Below are 13,361 nucleotides of genomic sequence, written 5' to 3'. Positions count from 1 at the left end.
AAGCAACGAGGACAGGAGGCTCAGTGTGTGTGTGTGTGTGTGTGTGTGTGTGTGTGTGTGTGTGTGTGTGTTTGTGTTTGTGTGTGTACCTGTAATTGCTACATAGTGAGGACTCTGTTTTAAGCAACAGAGTGAGGGCATTTTTGGAAAGTGTGGACATCACTCCTCACTTCTGCAAAGACCTGTATGAGATTTAAGACCTGATTTTAAGGTTCGGGTTAGACTGAGGTTTAGATGTGATGTTAAGGTTTGTATATGTATATGAATAGGTATATGACGGTCCTCTCAAAGATAGACTCACATGGGTTTTGTGTGTGTGCGTGCCTGCGTGTGTATGTGTGTGGTTAAACAGATGAAAAAACAACAAGAGGCTGGGTTTTGCTGTTGTCAGATAAAAACATGTCATGTGTTGCACTGGACCTTCAGACAGAGCACACTGCCTGCATATTAAACCCCAGCTAAGCTGCCGTATGGGCTTGAACCCTCTGTCAGTTAGAATACCCACAGACTCCATGTCATGTGACTGCATGATTCAATATGTTCTTGTACTTCATGTGATCAAATGAAAAGCAACAGTTGTCTATATATACCATATAGACATGGGAGTGGTATCTTTTTCAGAGCGCAAAATCATGTATTTCCCAAACTCTCAAACCTTTCATTTGAGAATTCATTGTTCACAAAAATTAAAGCCGACTTAATGTTCATTGTGTTGAATAAAGCATCCAAACATGTTAAACATACCCATTAAATTACCTTTTGTAAATATCTGCTTAGCAAAATGTAAAATACATGTGAGTTGCAGTAAATTAGTTGAAACATGCAAAACAAGCAGAATGGGTAATTATGCTGCAGATTAATTTTGTATTAATGTTTGATATAATTAAACCAGGTTATTTTATTTCCCCAATGTATTGAGTATTTCTCAGAGAATAGTATTATTGTAAGGAAAGAGAAGCCTCTAAAACTGAGTTTAGACCACATTGGGGCTTTAAATGTCTCCACTGAAAGCCAGCAGCTCATTAGGGCTTCATGATGGACACTTTATTGCAGGTTTTATGGACTAGTATGATGGACAGACACATGATACAGAAATAACCTCGCCTGACCACTGGCTGTGGTCATGGAAGACCTCAAGTAGCATGGGAGATAAACCACAGCCAATGTATGATTTATAATGAAAGGTCATAATAATCAGCTCTCCTGTCAGCCTTTGGGAAGCTCAGACTTGCACTGCATCTGGTTCCTGTCATTTTCCAAACCAGCAGAGAGAGATTCAGCGAGCAAATGTCTGAAGTCTGTCAGAGCAGCCGCAATCTCCAGGTAGCACCATCTGTGCCTCTTTTCATCCATATTAAACACTTTACTCAGAAGGTGGGGCTCACTGGAAGTACAAAACCCAGAGCATGATTGTTTTACATCAAGGTTCAGTTTGAAGGAAAATGTGTTTGAAAGCAAAAACTAACACCTCCATATTTCGATGATTTACAGAAACATATGCAATTCCTCTGAAAAAGCTTTAGAACAAGATTTTTGCCTACTATAACAATAATGCAGAGTAACTTGTCTTTAATACATGCCATTGGATTCAAACTGACTACTGTAAATATTATCTTGTTACATGATAACAATGAGTGTTTCAAGATGTCTTTTCCTCTCCAAAACAACAGACCTAGTTGGAAACTTTCATTTAGTAACAAAAAAAAGCGTTTGAGATTAATTAGTTCTGTCGTGTGCTCAATGGGCGCACCACAATTTTTGGAAGGTATGTCATGGGTACACAAATGCACACATAGTCACATGACTTCATCAGGATGTTTAAGAGATGTCACTAACGAAGAAACACGACGGTATATCATGCTGGTCTGCGATGCATCTAAACCGCTCATTCATGCCAATATATCCCCCTGAATCCTACAGGCTGAACCTTTAAGGCAAGTATAGGGAGCACTGAATGTAAATTAAGGTTTTTGCAGATTGGCATTGAAAAGTGTGGCAGTTATTCCAGTCAGAGTGTATGATATGTCTAGAGTAAGGTCCTTGTGACCACAATGTCGACTTTTTTTAAAAAAAAAATAGATCAATGCAGAGGTGATAAGCGTGTGCAGTAAACAACTTTTTCCAAAGAAAAAGTTGTTTCAATCAGCCAACTCCTGAGGAACAGATTATAATGTGAGTATAGAATATGTATAGAATCACTCCAAACAAGGACACTCAGCAAGACATGGATTGGGGAGTGAGAATTATTTTATTTTATTTTATTTATAAACAAAATACCATTTTTTTATCAAAAAGTTCAGTCAGCAGCTTAGACACTGATCGGCATTTCGACAGTGATTAGACGTCTGTGCCTGGCTGTGAAGTGAAGGCTGCATAAAAAATGCACTGCGGGACAATTAACATAGACACAATATTTTAAAAAAAGAGCAAAACGGCAGGAGAATGCCAGGAGACCAAATTACAAATGACGACATGAAACTCTACAGGTGATTGAGGGACTGGGCTGAGAAAAGAGAAAATAACCTCTTAACAGATGCAAAGAGAGTTCTAAGAGAGAAAGAAGAATCCGGTCGGAGGAAAGACAGACATAGACCAAAAGATATTAAAACAAGAAAAGAAGAAAGACGTGTGTAAGAGACGAGCCTGGGGAGCTTTCATCAAGGCTAATTATCATGTCTTTGGTGCTCCATCAGTCCCTGGGTGTCACCTCCAGCCCAGCAGCTCATGATAATACATCTTGAGTCTCCTCAACCGTCCCTCTTCCACATTTGGTGAAGGGTGTCGAAGTGGGGGTGGATTTTGCAGAGACAGGCATAAGACTGCTGTTTGATCGTCACAGGGAAGATGGATGGGTTTTGCCTTGAGTCCCTGCCGTGTATGTGTGTGTCATTTGTTGCATTCCTCCTATAAGGAGAACAGACCCAGTCACACCAAGAAGTAACAAAGAGAAGTTTATTCATCTTTTTTTTCAAAGGTTATTTTTTTTGGCATTTTAGCCTTTTTATTAGATAGGACAGATCAGTAGTGTGAAAGGGGTAGAGAGAATGGGGATGACATGCAGCAAAGGGCCTTGCGCAGGAGTCAAACCCAAGGCTGCGGTGGCAAGGACATTGCCTTTATTCATGGGGTGCATGCTTTATCCACTCAGCCACCGACGCCCCGAGTTTATTCATCTTTATTCAACAGGTGGGTCTGGAAGTTTGGTGACATAGTAACAACTCACAGAGCTAGTTTGTCATCTACTGCAGCTGCCCAAGCAGTCAGCTGGGAAAATGCTAACACTTGTCAATAGAGAGCTAAAGTCAGTTCTATGAAGTCCTGTGACTAGGAGCACACTGTCAGGTGAGCAAACCAGTTTGGGGTACTACAGAACATTCTAAGGAAAAGGCCCCCTCAAGGGACGCTCACTTGTGTTTAGGCAACAACACCTCAGATGATAAGGTTTTTAGGACAAAGTCACACATGGTTAGGTTTAAGGCAAGGAGGCACATGTTAAGGTGTAGAAGACATCATATTCTGACGGGAAGCAAACACCAGACTCCAGCAATCAAAGTCCAAGCTTTGTGGGAGCCATCCACCTCCTCTCACACCTACCCTATCAGCGCCCTTGCAGTACTTATATTACATAGTTACTGGCAGTATTACATCAAATAAGACGGCAACCGATTCTGTCTGGCTGTCTGTCTGACATGAAAGGTGCCTTTTGGTAACACACTAACACCAAAAACACTGATAGTATGTGGCTATTTGGTGATTTCAGAATGAGACTGAGTTGAGTGCAACACATGACAATGGGGGGTGAGGGGTCACAAGCCCCCCTAAAAGTCCTGGGACAGCCCTGGTGTGGGAAAAGCCGTTACTAAAAACAACTAAAAAGGAAACTACCAAAGCACATTGCATTCACAAAAGTAAGAAAAATAGACCCCAACTCTCATTTTTACAAGAAAAGATCCAAAACTTATGAAAAAATGGAAATTCATTAATTTACAGTTTATCTATAAAGCCTCCTGCACTGCTTTTACTGCTTTTTCCATAAAATCAGACTGGACTTTCTGTCTGAACAGTCCCATCAACTGGATATGCCTGCACAATGTTGACATGACATTCATTTCCATTTAAATTAGGTAACATTAACATTAACATTTTCCAGTGTCTCATATTGGAACATAAAGCAGAATAAATGAGATTGGACCATCTTACAGCCTGAGGTAGCATTAGCTATTAGCTGGACTTAACTTATCAGAGCAGGTAATTACAAGATCTTCTCTTGTAATTAAGAGATAGTGACTCAATTATGAGATAAGGTTTCTAATTTTTCTTTTCTTTTGTGAATGCAGGGTCCCTCTGCAGTAAACAATGGTATTTTTAAATTACTCTTTCTATCTAGACTCTTGTGAATCATACAATACATAAGGTGGCTGAATTTTTACTTATTTCTGTTGTAAGTAACCTTGCAGTTACTGATTCACTTCGACTCTCTATAGCTCTCTGAGCTTCCCGTCATTTTCTCTGAACTTATTCTCCTACTTCTCTGTATTTTTCCCTGCACAGCCTTTGATCAATAAAGGGATACTGCAGGAGAACATGCTCTCAGAGCCAGTGAGCCTGCTAATGGGGCCCCTATGCTGCTTCAAAAGTGCTCTCAGATGGTCGAATAGATTCGGTTGTCTTCTGTGGCCGACTATTTCTAGAGCCTAGCTCTCTGAAACCGCCAATCTGAGTCTCTTTTTTGTTTGTCACACAGCTGTTTGTGGCTTTTTTTTGTGTAAGCAACTGAATACAGACTGTCTTCCAGACTGTCTGAAAATATATCCAAAATATTTGATGACTGGCTTATTTTTCTGTCTTCTGATGTATTAACTGTGAGTTTATTTTAAATAATATAATAATAATAATCAGTCAGTGAAGGTCATCACAAGACTAGTATGTACAGACGTACGTATATGCATCCACATTTGTGTGAGATTATTGAGTATGTCTTTGCATTAATGCAGGTGTGTGTATGTATGTTAATATCCATGAGTAAGTGATTGAGTGTGCTCTCTCTGACTGGTAAAGTGTGTGAGTGATTGAAGGGTGTGTGTGTGTGTGTGTGTGTGTGTGTGTGTGTGAGAGAGAGAGAGAGAGAGAGAGAGAGAGAGATGAGGCAGGTGGTGGAGAGCTGAGTGCCTTCTTGGATCCTGGGAGGCATCTCTCCAGAGACAAATTGAAGGACTATCATTTCACTTCACTGTCAGCAGCATTCCTGCCTAGCACATCGAGGACATAATCACCATACAGGAGTACCATCACCATCCTCACACACATTGTTCCCACCCTTAGGGGTTACAACAATATATATTCAGATTTGCTGATATCGCAGGCTGTTATCGACATTTTCATTAGATATCAGCCATCAACCAGCCAGCGCTGTCCACCTCCAATGTAATGAAGGTCCCTCTCAGAATAGTGAACGCATCTCTCCAGTCTGGTGTGGGGGGATTGCACTTAACAACCTGAAGAACCTGCAATATAACCTGCATAACTTTTAATTAAATGAGGAGGCTGTAAAGTGCCAGCATTACTCTTAATTAGCCTACTTAAGGTATGATTATGTAATTGGTGCGCATTTATTTATGAATGCAGTTTATATTTAAATGCCAATCAAAAGAAAAGTTAAATATTTATTTGTTGAAATGAATTATGGGGATTTTTTCCATTTAGTGGCATCATGACAAAAACTTGGCATTTAAAGGCTTGACGTTCTGAAAATTAGTGAATGTTTGATATTTATGATTAGGACTGAAGTTGGTTAAAACATTAACTCAGTGAAAGTAGAAAACAATATTATTGTATAGTATAGCTTGATTTTGAAAAGTGCATTGTGTGTGCAGAGCGATAAAAGTGTGTGTAATACTAACTCATTGAGCGCCAGCCCTATTATATAATGGAAAGTGGCTTGTGCCAGCTTTTCTGGCCATTTTGAGTCATCTTTCAAGACCCACAGAATATTTTATACAAAGACTCTGAAAACACCAAATAGCTCAAATGAAAGAAGAAACTCTCTTTTTCGTCATGGAAAAAAATGATTGTTTGCACCTTCTTCCATTCTTGATTTATCTGAAGTTGAATAGAGGCTAGTTTCATCAAAATTACAAATGTTATTTTATTGTAAAATAAATATGCAAAGTACTGCACAATGCAACAAATCATGGCCCCTTCCTTCAATGTATTTCTATTGTAATCTATTTAATTGTTGATTGTTTAATTACTCTGAATGGTTCAGATGGTTAACCACACCTGCAACCATAGAGCCTGTCAGCCTATTGGTGTGCATTATGTGTAAATATAGGTGTGATTTCATCTTTTCAAACATTTGACCTGACAAAGATCCAAGCAGGATTGGAATGTTGTCTTTAATAAACTTGTGTGGCATGGAGTAAGTGTGCAGGCGTTACCTTTTTTTCTCACACGTGACAAACCCACCATTTTCAACTAGCCAAGTTACCATCAAAAATAATTAGTTTGTTGTCCATACTTGTTTAAAGCACTCAACCCCATTTTTTAAGGGCATCTGCAAAAGCACACCATAGATTACAGGGTTCAGCTAATGAAGTGCTGATGTTCCGCTGTTTGTTGGCTGAGTTGAGGATCCTGCCTATTCTTCAAGACTGTCCACAGTCAAAATCGAAATAGAGAAAAAAAGATCTGGTACCAAAAGTGAGTGTGTATGTAAAGCATGCCGAAGTCCCTTTTTGGCTTCACATTGACAAAATGTGTGTCTAAATTAGGCCTAATTCACATTGATGCTGTGAAGCATTTCATTAATGTAGAAGTTCCTTTGATGTATAAAACCTCTTAAAGCCCATCAGACTGATAGCTACCTGCTTCAACTAACTTCAGTTAGCTGCTTAGATTGCGCATACCAGTGTAAATGTTTAAACACCTTATGTTTGAATTACAGTCAAAATTATTAAAATGTACAAATCTTGTGGAATTTTTATTGGCACAAATAAGGTGTATTAAGGCTGAAATTACTTAACTACCGCAAAATCTTAAAAAATAGTTCAGTGATAGGGAGGGGAGTTATAACTGAAGGGGAAATTTTAACTTTAAAACAGTGTTCATACCACCAGAATAAGGTTTTGTAGGCTATATCAATCTATGGAGTTAAACTATGGAATAGTTTGAACTCCGACACATGATGACTTAAACATAATACGCATGCTGCCTGTCAACACTGCCATGACAACAATGTCCCACAAGGAAACGATTATGGCCTGGTCTGGGGCCAGGATGGCTGTAACAATCTCCAAATAATTCACTGATAAGAATTAAACATTTTTTCAAAGTAGGAAACGTACACATTACACGGTATTATTACTGCTCTCAGAGCCAGATCTGGGATCCGGATCTTCAACTCATGATTAATGTACTATAAAACCTGATGCTGAAGGTATATACGAATATTATTTTGGTGCTAATGTAAAATGTTTTTCTTTTAGTATTTCTGTTTGCATTTTTCCAGTATTGTTGCAGTACTAATCCATAGACATGTCGGTCTGTGATACAGAATATTCTGAGTTGGAAAAAGGCTTCAGCTGTTTAAAATGTATTACCATGTCAGCATCTCTGTCAGCATTTATTCATCAGTTTGTCATGTTTAATCCACAGACGTGAAAGGCTGTGCTTCAAAATACTCTCATTCACCAGATATCTTATTCTTCACTAATTTCACAGTGGGTTGATAAAAGCCTTTGACTGTTTAAAATGTATTGCTTTGTTCTTTACTGAACCTTTGACCCACTGGGCACATAAATCATCTATGACCTGTCTAAGTCTGTTTTTTGTGCCCCGCAGCAAGATTTTAAAAGCAGACTCATCCATGAATCATCTTATAATAAATCTTTCAATTGACAGTGGCATCGTTTGTGTGAAATTTATCAGTTTGATTGAGACTAAAACCCTGTGGGACGTCTGGAGCTGAACAGAGCGTCTCAGAGGGAATCATTAACCTGAATACACGCAAAATGTCCACTCTGGATCTCATTATGTTCATTTTTTAAATGTAAAAACTTTGAGACAGGACGAATCGACAGCCATATGCCAGCAGCTCAAAGGCTGAAATTATGCCAGCATATTAACATATTTACAATACAATACTAAAGGCTTTTGTTGTTGTTTTTTAGCATCTGTTCACCATAGTTTAGCCTGTTTGCTAATTTGTACTAAATATAAAATAAATACTGTTGGTTTCATTAAATGAAAAGTCAAGAGATCAACAGAATCATTAAGATTAACCTTCTGGGAACTGTGAATGTCTGTATTGTATTTTGATTACAACCTATCTTTTTTTAACATACATTTAAAATATTACTACCTTTCACCGTAAGCTCACCGTAATTTCATATCCTATATATATCCTGATTTACCATATTATACTATATAATGTTGGTATGTTACACATATTTTTGCATAATATTCTATTCTATTCTATTATATGTATATTACCTCTATAGAAAAACACTAAGTAACATTACTTAAACATATTATTAATAATTACATATTAGTCTGGTGTATGTGAAGTAAAGAAGTGTAAGTAGGTCTAACCATATAAATAACTTTGTATCTGTCATATATTTTTACTCTGATGTTGAAATGGCATTACATTTGCAGAAAAGTGAATTGTGACTTGTTTTCATTATGCAAGACACAAAGTGGGAAATGGTGACTTCATACTACCTCTGGTCTATGGTAACATCTCACAGACATGTTCTGGCCCAGCACGTTCTCATTCCAAAGTCATCAAATACTGCAGCTTTGTGAGTAACTTTGGCGTAAGATACCAATGCCAAAAGCCACCTTTTGCGGCAGTATGTAGCACAGCTGGACGGAACCTTTCACGGTGTTATGATATGCCACTGATCAGCCGGCCGGTACCTGGCTCGGCTGTATGATGCGAAGACGGATGGATCAGTTGATATCACAACTGGATGCAACCTGTCGTGGCTGTATAATACACCGCCGGATGGTGTCAGATTAAAACACTGCCGTTAACGATGTAATATAAGGAGTGCAAGGGTCCTTATAGGATGGTCGGCAGGGGCGGTGGATAGGTCCAACAAACCCAGGAGTTTCGTCCAGGAGCCCGATGTTTGCTTCCCCTGTAAGTGTAAAGCCAAACCATGATCTTTGTTTTTCTGAAAATACATGCTTTTGCTGCCTAATCTTAACCATGTGCTTTTATTGACATCACAGCATTGACGTTGCGGTATCCTGAAATGTCAACAGCAGACATAGGAGGATACCTAAAACCTAATACGTAGACGTGGAAGGCCACTGACAAAGCAGCAATATGTGACGAGTTGGGAACATGTTGCCTGGTTTTAATTTTGTTTTTCAGAACAAGTTAATTTTATTAAGAACTTCCAAACTCTCACAATTCACACTCTCTTGGACGGCAGTGTTCTCTAATCCTTTTGGCATCTGTTGGTATAACAACTTTCAATCCCATCAGAAGATCTAGCTTTAGCATTTATTGCCATTGACATCTTAAGAACCAGAGATACACAACAATCAATACTCATTATCGTCATCATCATCATCCATTGATCACTGACACTCACAGAGAAGTATTAGCATAAGCAACAGAGAGCTGCAGCAGTCGGGTCCAGCCACTCCAGAGGTTTCTCAGTCTGTCATAACAGATGAGCAGCAGGTGTGAAACCGGTCCAGTGATCACAACGAGGCTCAAACCACTAATACATCAATTATCACCCCCCACACACTTACTCCCTGAAGACCCTGACAACAAAGGTCCACTGTCCTCTCATGCTGTGAAAGGAAAATGCTATACTGCTACTGGTCAAGGAATTTAAGAAAAACAATTTATTTTTTGACAACGATTGAAGACTTTACTGGCAGCAGTGTTGGCACTGGGTTTGGCTCAGTGGACAAAGTTAGGACAAATAACAGAGTACTCCTTGGAGGGATGAGGCGGCTGATAGAGAATAGAGCTAAATGTCAGGAAGAAAAACTACTGCACACTCAGTGACACTACTGAAGAATCTGTGATTAACACTGTGGCACTGCAAAGGTGCAAACTTCTATTACTGTTCAGTCCCTCCAGGATTTTAAGGCTGCTGATTGTTGTGGGCTGATATGTCTGATTTCACGGCAGCTTTTCCAAAAAAAATTGAAGTATGTTGCCTTGTTTATACACACTTTTTGCATAAATTTGTCCACTTGAAAAGTGAAATTGCAAGAATAGCTATGACGCTGTCTCAGATTTAAAATGTATTGTTATGAGTTTTCAGTGTTTTCCACAGAATTGTAATCTATTTGCGATGGTGGAGTTGAGAGGGGAGCAGCAACAGCTCATCGAAAAGCAGAAAAGTTGAAAAATTATGCACGCCCCAAAAGCACATCGCTCACAACAAGAGAGGAGTGCCCAAAAGACACAGACACAGACACATCTTAATGTGACTGGTCTTTTATCTTATATAACAAGTTTCTTTCAACCTCACTCCCTCTTAACTCGCTGAGCTGAACAGCCACTCAGAGTGATTTCAGTCACTGACGGGTTGCACAGCCAGCACTGCTGAATCAGCAGAAAAAAGCAGACAATCGCCAACATTACGGGACACAAAGGCCGACAAGGACAGCAGACGCTCGCCATCAGCCCAATGTGACCAGACGGTGTAGTGATAAAAAAAAAATCGGACCATTGGGTGAAAAGTTCAGCAGCCCACAGAGGAACGAAAGGAGCAGTTGCCAAGATAAGAACTGGGCATAATGAGGAGATTTAAGGCCAGAGCAACTTTTGGCATTAGGCTTCGAAAGGCTACATCTTGCTGTATGGGGCTAATGGGGAGATTCAAGGCCAGAAGTGACTGTTTGGTATGAGGCCTTGAGTAGCTCCAGCTCACTGTATGTGAACAACAGGAGAGGTGAAAAGTTTAACAGCACACACACAACAGAGGTGAAAAGTTTAACAACACACACCCTTTTAAAGTGGCTGAATATGATTTTTATATAAGTAAATTGAATCTTGATTTTGTGTTTATCTACTGAGTGGTCAATTCTGCTGTAGTTTGAAACAGGTGAGCATTTAACCAGTATGAATAACAAGTTTGTAAACTATGTGTGAAACAAAGTAAACATTTAACCAGTTTGTAACCTATGTATGGTAAATAAACCAAGATATATTGATTTTTAAAATATAGTGCTAACGGTCTCGGAAATAATGGTGGCATGTGAAAGGTGGGGTTGAGGTGTGGAAAAGTACAGAGAGCCCTGCTGGCAGCCTGACGCCATCAGAAACGAAGCCAAAAGATGAGAGTATAAGAAAAGTGGGGACTCTTGGGAAGGAGAAGAGACCCCTGAAGTCCCCAAAAGAGGATATAAGTGACTGTATCAAAAGTACTGTTTAGTCTAATCCTGGGATTGACTCGAGTTTGTTGTTGTTCTGTCAAAGACTGCAATAAACCCTTCTTTGCATCTGACTTTGCTCCTCTCCAGTGTTCCTTGATTGAGACATCTGCACCAACCTGAAGAAAGCTTGCAAGAACTAGATACATTAGATTCAAGTTAAAGTTGATTATAGAGAGATCATCAGAGGTGTCAACTTTTTACCACGACAACGGCCAACCATGAGCTTGTGTCACAGCCTTAAGACCCCCTACTTTCAAAGCCCAGTCTGTTCTGATTGGTCAGTATGTCTAGGTCTTCCACATCTGAGTTGTCATTGTCATTGTCTCTGTATTATCACTGCATCTGCTAAATGACTGTCACAGCAATGTAGCAGCACTTTTTCACCTTTTAAATAGTGCATTTCTGACATCACAAGTTAACGGAGGTTCTAATAGCTTGTTTAAAGACACAGTTTCTATATATTGGCTGTGTGCATTTCTCTGTAGATACTTGTATCGCACCATTACCTGCTTTATTATAAAAAAAGATATAGAAAACAGATTTTCAAAATATGGGACCTTTAAAGGAACACTTTGACATTTTAGGAAGTACACATGCTTGCTCTCTTGCTGAGAGCTGATGAGAAGATTGCCACCACACTCTGAGAGTGCATCAATCTCCTTCTCATTTAACGCTCAGCAAGAAAATGAATGTGCAATTCCAAATGCGTCAAACGACTCTTTTGAATTAGGCTGTTGGCTTTTGATGCGAGTCCTGTCTTCCATGCTGCGCTGCCCTATGATCTAATGTTTATTACACAAAGTCCATTAAATAACTCATTATAGAAACAACTACATGCATTAAATCATCATGATAAAGTCTGGTAAAGGAATGAGACACGGCAGCTGTCCCTTGATTATAAATTCATAAAAGTGCAGTGACTGAAGCCAAGCCAATTATATTAATCAAAAGCTTTCAGAGTATTTATGGAAATGCATCATGCCTGCTGACAGGTTACCACTGTGACTAATGCAACACAGCACTTAACTGCGCAGAAACTGCCTGAGAGGAGGCTCTCTCTTACTGCTGTCATGTGAAGCCCATGGGTCTCATATTTTGGTGATTCTTTTGTTCATTTGCATTGTAATGCCAGGGATTACACAATGCTCAACGGGATGAGGGAAATTCACAGGCCGAGGTTTATGAAATCAATTGCAGATATTAGGTGCTGAACAGAAGCACCTCATAAAGAGTCAGGCTCTGTAGTCTTATTGGCCTCTTCACTTGTATGTGATGCTTTTAACAATTCAGAGTGCTTGGATGAATTTTAAAATAAAAGGAACACAGTGTGTACGGCTATGGTAGCAGCAAGGTCAAACCTGATGATGTCTGATTGAGAAGTAAATTGGAAAACAATTGGTCAATTTTTTTACCCTCTAGCAGCAGGGGTCCTGTGCATGAATGTTTCGTTATTAGAGTGGTGAAAGGAAAATTTGTATTGTTACAGCAGCATAGGGAATATCAAAGAAAGGTATGTATAAGATGAATAAAGCAAAAAGAGCAATATAAACAGTAAAAAAAAAAAAAAAAGAAGCAAAATAAGAAATAGAAATAGGAAAACAACCAAAATAAAAGTATAAATAGTAAAAAACAAGATGCAAAACAGAACAGTAAAAAATATATAGTTGCCAACTGTAGCATTAATCACTTGACTTGAGTTGAGCACAGTTCAAATACAGTTGAGGACTACTGACTTGGCTCGGACGTGGTTTGAATTCAACATCTCTCCCTTATTTTTTCAACACTTTTTTCAACACGCTGAATGCCTTCCAGCCATCAGATGTGTGATGTTGAGTCAACACACACAACATTCTGTGTCTGTATTAGCTTGGCTTCCTCCATGAGATGCACTGTACACTGTAGACACACAGAATTAATGTACAGAATGTGAAAAATAATACACACTTTTT

This window comes from Plectropomus leopardus, chromosome 4 (genome assembly GCF_026936395.1).
Source record: "Plectropomus leopardus strain MGB_pleo_1.0 chromosome 4, ASM2693639v1, whole genome shotgun sequence".
NCBI lineage: Eukaryota > Metazoa > Chordata > Actinopteri > Perciformes > Serranidae > Plectropomus > Plectropomus leopardus.
The sequence above is the reverse complement of the archived record's forward strand: the minus strand, read 5'-3'. Positions refer to the sequence as shown.